Below are 10,821 nucleotides of genomic sequence, written 5' to 3'. Positions count from 1 at the left end.
AGGAGGAGGTGGAGGAGATAGGAGGGATTGCCACACACACAGCTGGGGAACAGCTGACATTACTGAACCCCAATAACAGAGGAGCGACTGTTGACTGTGCGTACAGCACTTCCAGGCAACAACTAGCGGTGTTGGAGCCCAGGGACAGAAGGAGGAGGAGGTGGAGGAGATAGGAGGGATTGCCACACACACAGCTGGGGAACAGCTGACGTTACTGAACCCCAATAACAGAGGAGCGACTGTTGACTGTGCGGACAGCACTTCCAGGCAACAACTAGCGGTGTTGGAGCCCAGTGACAGAAGGAGGAGGAGGTGGAGGAGAGAGGAGGGATTGCCACACACAGAGCTGGGGAACAGCTGACGTTACTGAACCCCAATAACAAAGGAGCGACTGTGGACTGTGCGGACAGCACTTCCAGGCAACAACTAGCGGTGTTGGAGCCCAGGGACAGAAGGAGGAGGAGGTGGAGGAGAGAGGAGGGATTGCCACACACACAGCTGGGGAACAGCTGACATTACTGAACCCCAATAACAGAGGAGCGACTGTTGACTGTGCGGACAGCACTTCCAGGCAACAACTAGCAGGGTTGGAGCCCAGGGACAGAAGGAGGAGGAGGTGGAGGAGAGAGGAGGGATTGCCACACACATAGCTGGGGAACAGCTGACATTACTGAACCCCAATAACAGAGGAGCGACTGTTGACTGTGCGGACAGCACTTCCAGTCAACAACTAGCGGTGTTGGAGCCCAGGGACAGCAGGAGGAGCAGATAGGAGGTATTGCAGCACACACAGCAGGGGAGCAGCTGACGTTACTGAACCCCAATAACACGGCAGCAAGTGTTGACTGTGCGGACAGCACTTCCAGGCACCAACTAGCGGTGTTGGAGCCCAGGGACAGCAGGAGGAGCAGAGGAACACAGTGTAGGCCGAAGCCTGATTGGAGAAAGTCGAAAGGGAACCTTTAACCCCCCCAAGGCGTTTGTAGCTGAAAGAGCCAGCTTGTGCAGCACAAAGGATGCAAAAGGAAAAGGTGGCTCTTTTCATTATGCTCCTTGCAAACACAGAACTAAACACTTATAAAATGTGTCCCCTGATACCGTGAGACCGTCCCGGAGGTGGGACTTTCCTTCGTAATATGACGCAGCACAGCCGTCATTCCTACCCCCTTGGCGCCGTGCCCCGGCTCCTCAGCGTTGTTTGATTCCGTCCCGGAGCCTGCGCTGTTATGTTATCCCTTGGCCAGGCACACTTAGCGCTGCCCATCTTCTGACATCATTTGGTGTCAGTCTGGCTGCGCCTGTGCGTCCGCGCTGGCCGAGATCCCGCCTCGCAGTGTCGTCTAATGTAATCCCACTGTGGGCCTGGGATCTGTGGCCATGCGCAGTGCATATCCTCGCCTCTTACTCCCCTCCCTCCGGCTTCTTCAGACTGTGCGGTGTCACGGCCATGGCATGCTATTAGGGATCAGCTGACGGCGCACAGTCTGAAGAAGGCGAAGGGAGATGAGTGAGAGGCGGAGGTGAAGATATGCACTGTGCATGCCCATGGATCCCAGGCCCGCAGTGTGATTAAATCAGAGGACACTTTGAGGCGGGATCTCGGCCAGCGCGGACGCACAGGCGCAGTCAGGTTGACAGCAAATGATGTCAGAAGAGGGGCAGCGCTAAGTGTGCCTGGCCAAGGGATAACATAACAGCGCAGGCTTCGGGACAGAATCAAACAACGCTGAGGAGGCGGCGCACGATGCCAAGGGGGTAAGAATGACGGCTGTGCTGCGTCACATTACGAAGGAAAGTCCCACCTACGGGACGGTTTTACGGTATCAGTGGACACATTTTATAAGTGTTAAGTTCTGCGTGTGCAAGGAGCTAAACAAAAATAGCTACCTTTTCCTTGTGCAGCATTACTGCTGCATAAGGTGGCTCTTTCAGTAACAAACGCCTGGGGGGGGGGACAGGTTCCCTTACATTTCTGTTGTTGTGTCAGCGTGGCGGTCGCAGGACACATTGCCGGCTACATAGCTGGGGATCAGCTGACGTTACTGACACCCAATAACACTGGGTCGTATGTTATGACTGTAGACGGCACTTCTGAGCCTCAACTGGCGGTGTTGGAGCCCAGGAATTAAAGTTCAGGTGGTAGAAAGATGAACACAACAGGAGACCTGGATACTGTAGACAGTCACCTAATTATTTAATCAGGAAGAGGAGTGGCAAATTCCTGCGAGATCCAGGCCTGGTTCATTTTCAGGAAAGTAAGCCGGTCAACGTTATCGGAGGATAGTCGCATGCGACGGTCAGTTAGTACACCACCTGCAGCACTAAAGACGCGTTCCGATAATACACTAGCCGCAGGGCAAGCCAGCACCTCCAATGCATACTGGCTTAGCTCTGGCCATGTATCCAGCTTTGAGACCCAAAACTTGAAAGGGGAAGAGCCGTCTGGGAGTACAGCAAGAGGGCAAGACATGTAGTCTGTCACCATCTGACGGACCCGTTGCCTCCTGCTGACTGGAGCCGTCTGTGATGGTGTAGACTTTTGTGGCGGGCACACAAAACTGTGCCACAGTTGGGCCATACTGGTTTTGCCTTGGGCAGAGGCACTGCTTCTGCTCCCTCTTTGTGCAGAGCCTCCTCCACTGCCTTGACGCACTGAGCTGCTTTGTAATGCACTAGCAGCACTTCTCTCAGTTGGACTGGAGAAGATGATGGAATTCACCAGTGTGTCTTGGTACTCCCGCATTTTTCGCTCCCAGTTCAACGGTGTGATGAGGCTTTCTACGTTGTCCCGGTAGCGAGGATCGAGGAGGGTGAACACCCAATAATCAGACATGTTGAGAATGTGGGCGATGCGGCGGTCATTTCTCAGGCACTGCAGCATGTAATCCACCATGTGCTGCAGACTGCCAACTGGCCAAGAAACGCTGTCCCCTGCTTGAGGCGTGATCTCTGCCCGCTCGTCATCACCCCACCCTCGCTGTACACACTGACTACTGTACAATTGTGTAACTTCCTCCTCTGGACGGATGTCTTCCTCCTCCATTGACTCCTCCTCATCCTCCTCACAAAGTGTCCCCTGCCTACGTGTTTGTGAGGAACCACGTGGCGCTGACTGTCCAGAAGATGATGGAAATGGTGAATCCTCATCCTCCACCTCTTCCACAACATCATCCCTTAGCGCTTGCAGTGATTTTTCAAGCAGGCAGATAAGGGGGACAGTCATGCTGACTAGTGCATCATCTGCACTCGCCATCCGCGTGGAATAATCGAAGGGACGCAAAACCTGGCAGACGTCCTTCATGGTGGCCCACTCTGTGGTTGTGAAGTCTGAACGGCGCGGAGTGCGACTTCTTTGTGCCTGATGCAGCTGGTACTCCATTACTGCTTGCTGCTGCTCACACAACCGCTCCAACATATGTAACGTGGAATTCCACCTGGTAGGTAGGTCACATATGATGCGATGTTCCGGAAGGTGGAATCAGCGCTGCAGAGACGCAATGCGCGATTTTGCTGTGCTGGAACGCCGCAAGTGAGCACACTCTAGGCGGGCCTTGTGCAGCAGTGCATCAAGATCCGGATAGTCCCTCAAAAAACTCTGCATGACCAAATTGAGCACATGTGCCAGACATGGGATGTGAGTGAGGTTGCCGAGGCCCAGAGCTGCCACCAGATTTCGGCCATTATCACACACTACCATGCCTGGCTGGAGATTCGGTGCCACAAACCACACATCGCTCTCCTGCTTGATGGCATTCCAGAGCTCCTGCGCTGTGTGGCTTCGATTCCCCAAAGAAATTAATTTCAAGACGGCCTGTTGATGTTTGGCCACAGCTGTGTTCATGTCGGTCGTAACAGGTAAATGTTCACGGGTCCATGTGGAGGTGGACTGTGACGGCTCCTGCAGCGACGATTCTGAGGAACTTGTGTAAGAGGAGGAGTCAATGCGTACAGACTGGATTCCTGCAATCCTTGGAGTGGACAGGACACGTCCTGCGCCACTCACACGATCTGTACCCAGCTCAACAACATTAACCCAATGGGCAGTGAGGGAAAGGTATCGCCCCTGTCCATGTTGACTGGTCCACGCATCGGTGGTGAGGTGGACCTTGCTACTGACGGCGTTCAGTAGCGCGTGTTTTATGTGTCCCTCCACATGCTTGTGCAGGGCAGTGACAGCTTGCCTGCTGAAATAAAAGCGGCTGGGCACATTGTACTGTGGGACTGCCAATGAAATCAAGTCACAGAAGCTGTCAGTCTCCACCAGCCTGAATGACAGCATTTCCAGTGACAGAAGTTTGGCAATGCCTGCAGTCAGAGCCTGTGCTCGTGGGTGGTTTGCCGAGAAAGGCCGCCTTTTCTCCCATGCCTGTACTACCGATGGCTGTAGACTGACCTGGGAGTGTGAGGATAACTGGGAACGTGGTGCTGCGGGTGGAATTACAGTGGGTCTCTGGACAACAGTGCCAGAGGTTCTTCCACGGCGATCCTGGGAGGAAGCCGAACCAGCTGCGTGTGAGCTGGAGGAAGAGGCAACACGAGCTGAAGAGGTGGTAGCTGCCGCTGTTGGTTGGCCTAGCTCTTCAGTGTGTTTTTGTAACTCCGCCGCGTGGCTGGTCCGCACATGTTTCCACATGTTGGAGGTATTGAGGTTGCTGACATTTCTCCCTCTTTTGACTTTGTGATGACACACCTTGCATTTGACATAGCAAATGTCATCTGCAACTGTGTCAAAAAAGGACCAGGCACTGCAAGTCTTGGGAGCGCCTTTTTGGCCTTTGGAAGAGACACGCTCCTAACGGGTGCCAAAGTGGAGGCTACAGGATCCGCAGTCTTCCCCCTCCCTCTCTCGCCCGTTCGGGGAATCTCTTCCTCAGAGCTGCTCCCACCACCTTCCTGTCCCTCACGCCAAGATGGGTCAAGGACCTCATCATCTACACTACCCTCTGCCACCAACTGCTCCTCCTGGGTAGTCTCAGCAGCAGAGCACGCACCAGAAAGTGGCACCTGAGTGTCATCAGCGGATGCGTCCTGCGATGTGGTGACTGGAGGCACTGGCCCACCCGCCTCTTCAGACTCAGACAGAAAAAGCTGTTGGGCATCACTGCACACTGCCTCTTCTTCCATTTCTCCAATGCTGCTTGGCTGGCCCCCTGTTTCCAAGCCAAGAGATTCAGAGAACAGAAGTAGAGACGGCTCCTGTCCTGGGCTCTCTGTCTGCCTGGGCAATTTGGCAGGTGGTGAAGAGACAGATGGGTGCTCTCCAGTGCTGTGTCTGAGAGGATGTGGCACTAATTGAAGTTGATGCGTTAGCTGCCATCCATCCAACAACGGCTTCAATTTGGTCTTCACGCAGCAGCGGTGTACGGCGCTCTCCGACAAAGCTGCGCATGAAGGACTGTTCCCTGCTGAAACTGGGTGATGATGAGTCACCGGTGCCCGCAGCAGGCACAGAATCCCCACGTCCTCTCCCTGCTCAGCGCCCACGCCCACGTGCCTTACTCCCTGCCTTCTTCATCTTGGTTGACTGATAAAGATAAGCAGAAAAGTACTAACGGCTTTGTGTTATGGTTCTCAATGGCAAGAGAACATAGCCCAGCAAACATAAGAACTAGCTCTTGGAAGGATGGAAACTAAACTGACCATGAACTAAACCTGCCGCACAACTAACAGTAGCCGGGTAGCGTAGCCTGCGTTTTATTCCTAGACGCCCAGCGCCGGCCGGAGGACTAACTAATCCTGGCAGAGGAAAATATAGTCCTGGCTCACCTCTAGAGAAATTTCCCCGAAAGGCAGACAGAGGCCCCCACAAATATTGGCGGTGATTTTAGATGAAATGACAAATGTAGTATGAAAATAGGTTTAGCAAAATTGAGGTCCGCTTACTAGATAGCAGAAAGACAGAAAGGGCACTTTCATGGCCAGCTGAAAACCCTATCAAAACAACATCCTGAAATTACTTTAAGACTCTAGTATTAACTCATAACATCAGAGTGGCAATTTCAGATCACAAGAGCTTTCCAGACACAGAAACGAAACTACAGCTGTGAACTGGAACAAAATGCAAAAACAAACAAGGACTAAAGTCCAACTTAGCTGGGAGTTGTCTAGCAGCAGGAACATGCACAGAAAGGCTTCTGATTACAATGTTGACCGGCATGGAAGTGACAGAGGAGCAAGGCTAAATAGCGACTCCCACATCCTGATGGAAACAGGTGAACAGAGAGGATGATGCACATCAGTTCAATTCCACCAGTGGCCACCGGGGGAGCCCAAAATCCAATTTCACAACAGTACCCCCCCCCTCAAGGAGGGGGCACCGAACCCTCACCAGAACCACCAGGGCGATCAGGATGAGCCCTATGAAAGGCACGGACCAAATCGGAGGCATGAACATCAGAAGCAGTCACCCAAGAATTATCCTCCTGACCGTATCCCTTCCATTTGACCAGATACTGGAGTTTCCGTCTGGAAACACGGGAGTCCAAGATTTTTTCCACAACGTACTCCAACTCGCCCTCAACCAACACCGGAGCAGGAGGCTCAACGGAAGGCACAACCGGTACCTCATACCTGCGCAATAATGACCGATGAAAAACATTATGAATAGAAAAAGATGCAGGGAGGTCCAAACGGAAAGACACAGGGTTAAGAATCTCCAATATCTTGTACGGGCCGATGAACCGAGGCTTAAACTTGGGAGAAGAAACCCTCATAGGGACAAAACGAGAAGACAACCACACCAAGTCCCCAACACAAAGCCGAGGACCAACCCGACGCCGGCGGTTGGCAAAAAGCTGAGTCTTCTCCTGGGACAACTTCAAATTGTCCACTACCTGCCCCCAAATCTGATGCAACCTCTCCACCACAGCATCCACTCCAGGACAATCCGAAGATTCCACCTGACCAGAAGAAAATCGAGGATGAAACCCCGAATTACAGAAAAAGGGAGACACCAAGGTGGCAGAGCTGGCCCGATTATTGAGGGCAAACTCCGCTAAAGGCAAAAAAGCAACCCAATCATCCTGATCTGCAGACACAAAACACCTCAAATATGTCTCCAAGGTCTGATTCGTCCGCTCGGTCTGGCCATTAGTCTGAGGATGGAAAGCAGACGAGAAAGACAAATCTATGCCCATCCTAGCACAGAATGCTCGCCAAAATCTAGACACGAATTGGGTTCCTCTGTCAGAAACGATATTCTCCGGAATACCATGCAAACGGACCACATTTTGAAAAAACAGAGGAACCAACTCGGAAGAAGAAGGCAACTTAGGCAGGGGAACCAAATGGACCATCTTAGAGAAACGATCACACACCACCCAGATGACAGACATCTTCTGAGAAACAGGAAGATCCGAAATAAAATCCATCGAGATGTGCGTCCAGGGCCTCTTTGGGATAGGCAAGGGCAACAACAATCCACTAGCCCGAGAACAACAAGGCTTGGCCCGAGCACAAACGTCACAAGACTGCACGAAGCCTCGCACATCTCGAGACAGGGAAGGCCACCAGAAGGACCTTGCCACCAAATCCCTGGTACCAAAGATTCCAGGATGACCTGCCAACGCAGAAGAATGAACCTCAGAAATGACTTTACTGGTCCAATCATCAGGAACAAACAGTCTACCAGGTGGGCAACGATCAGGTCTATCCGCCTGAAACTCCTGCAAGGCCCGCCGCAGGTCTGGAGAAACGGCAGACAATATCACTCCATCCTTAAGGATACCTGTAGGTTCAGAATTACCAGGGGAGTCAGGCTCAAAACTCCTAGAAAGGGCATCCGCCTTAACATTCTTAGAACCCGGCAGGTAGGACACCACAAAATTAAACCGAGAGAAAAACAACGACCAGCGCGCCTGTCTAGGATTCAGGCGTCTGGCGGACTCAAGATAAATTAGATTTTTGTGGTCAGTCAATACCACCACCTGATGTCTAGCCCCCTCAAGCCAATGACGCCACTCCTCAAAAGCCCACTTCATGGCCAAAAGCTCCCGATTCCCAACATCATAATTCCGCTCGGCGGGCGAAAATTTACGTGAGAAAAAAGCACAAGGTCTCATCACGGAGCAATCGGAACTTCTCTGCGACAAAACCGCCCCAGCTCCGATTTCAGAAGCGTCGACCTCAACCTGAAAAGGAAGAGCAACATCAGGCTGACGCAGCACAGGGGCGGAAGAAAAGCGGCGCTTAAGCTCCCGAAAGGCCTCCACAGCAGCAGGGGACCAATCAGCAACATCAGCACCCTTCTTAGTCAAATCAGTCAATGGTTTAACAACATCAGAAAAACCAGCAATAAATCGACGATAAAAGTTAGCAAAGCCCAAAAATTTCTGAAGACTCTTAAGAGAAGAGGGTTGCGTCCAATCACAAATAGCCTGAACCTTGACAGGATCCATCTCGATGGAAGAGGGGGAAAAAATATATCCCAAAAAGGAAATCTTTTGAACCCCAAAAACGCACTTAGAACCCTTCACACACAAGGAATTAGACCGCAAAACCTGAAAAACCCTCCTGACCTGCTGGACATGAGAGTCCCAGTCATCCGAAAAAATCAAAATATCATCCAGATACACAATCATAAATTTATCCAAATAATCACGGAAAATGTCATGCATAAAGGACTGAAAGACTGAAGGGGCATTTGAAAGACCAAAAGGCATCACCAAATACTCAAAGTGGCCCTCGGGCGTATTAAATGCGGTTTTCCACTCATCCCCCTGCTTAATTCGCACCAAATTATACGCCCCACGGAGATCTATCTTAGAGAACCACTTGGCCCCCTTTATGCGAGCAAACAAATCAGTCAGCAGTGGCAACGGATATTGATATTTAACCGTGATCTTATTCAAAAGCCGATAATCAATGCACGGCCTCAAAGAGCCATCTTTCTTAGCCACAAAGAAAAAACCGGCTCCTAAGGGAGATGACGAAGGACGAATATGTCCCTTTTCCAAGGACTCCTTTATATATTCTCGCATCGCAGCATGTTCAGGCACAGACAGATTAAATAAACGACCCTTAGGGTATTTACTACCCGGAATCAAATCTATGGCACAATCGCACTCCCGGTGCGGAGGTAATGAACCAAGCTTAGGTTCTTCAAAAACGTCACGATATTCAGTCAAGAATTCAGGAATCTCAGAGGGAATAGATGATGAAATGGAAACCACAGGTACGTCCCCATGCGTCCCCCTACATCCCCAGCTTAACACAGACATAGCTTTCCAGTCAAGGACTGGGTTATGAGATTGCAGCCATGGCAATCCAAGCACCAACACATCATGTAGATTATACAGCACAAGAAAGCGAATAATCTCCTGGTGATCCGGATTAATCCGCATAGTTACTTGTGTCCAGTATTGTGGTTTATTGCTAGCCAATGGGGTGGAGTCAATCCCCTTCAGGGGTATAGGAGTTTCAAGAGGCTCCAAATCATACCCACAGCGTTTGGCAAAGGACCAATCCATAAGACTCAAAGCGGCGCCAGAGTCGACATAGGCATCCGCGGTAATAGATGATAAAGAACAAATCAGGGTCACAGATAGAATAAACTTAGACTGTAAAGTGCCAATTGAAACAGACTTATCAAGCTTCTTAGTATGCTTAGAGCATGCTGATATAACATGAGTTGAATCACCGCAATAGAAGCACAACCCATTTTTTCGTCTAAAATTCTGCCGTTCACTTCTGGACAGAATTCTATCACATTGCATATTCTCTGGCGTCTTCTCAGTAGACACCGCCAAATGGTGTACAGGTTTGCGCTCCCGCAGATGCCTATCGATCTGGATAGCCATTGTCATGGACTCATTCAGACCCGCAGGCACAGGGAACCCCACCATAACATCCTTAACGGCATCAGAGAGACCCTCTCTGAAATTCGCCGCCAGGGCGCACTCATTCCACTGAGTAAGCACAGCCCATTTACGGAATTTCTGGCAGTATATTTCAGCTTCGTCTTGCCCCTGAGATAGGGACATCAAGGCCTTTTCCGCCTGAAGTTCTAACTGAGGTTCCTCATAAAGCAACTCCAAGGCCAGAAAAAACGCATCCACATTGAGCAACGCAGGATCCCCTGGAGCCAATGCAAAAGCCCAATCCTGAGGGTCGCCCCGGAGCAAGGAAATCACAATCCTGACCTGCTGAGCAGGATCTCCAGCAGAGCGAGATTTCAGGGACAAAAACAACTTGCAATTATTTTTGAAATTTTGAAAGCAAGATCTATTCCCCGAGAAAAATTCAGGCAAAGGAATTCTAGGTTCAGATATAGGAACATGAACAACAAAATCTTGTAAATTTTGAACTTTCGTGGTGAGATTATTCAAACCTGCAGCTAAACTCTGAATATCCATTTTAAACAGGTGAACACAGAGCCATTCCAGGATTAGAAGGAGAGAGAGAGAGAAAGGCTGCAATATAGGCAGACTTGCAAGAGATTCAATTACAAGCACACTCAGAACTGAAGGAAAAAAAAAAAAAAAAAATCTTCAGCAGACTTCTCTTTTCTCTCCTTTCTCTGTCAATTAATTTAACCCTTTGTTGGCCGGTCAAACTGTTATGGTTCTCAATGGCAAGAGAACATAGCCCAGCAAACATAAGAACTAGCTCTTGGAAGGATGGAAACTAAACTGACCATGAACTAAACCTGCCGCACAACTAACAGTAGCCGGGTAGCGTAGCCTGCGTTTTATCCCTAGACGCCCAGCGCCGGCCGGAGGACTAACTAATCCTGGCAGAGGAAAATATAGTCCTGGCTCACCTCTAGAGAAATTTCCCCGAAAGGCAGACAGAGGCCCCCACAAATATTGGCGGTGATTTTAG

Source organism: Ranitomeya variabilis, chromosome 8 (assembly GCF_051348905.1).
Source record: "Ranitomeya variabilis isolate aRanVar5 chromosome 8, aRanVar5.hap1, whole genome shotgun sequence".
NCBI lineage: Eukaryota > Metazoa > Chordata > Amphibia > Anura > Dendrobatidae > Ranitomeya > Ranitomeya variabilis.
Note: the sequence above shows the minus strand (reverse complement) of the source record.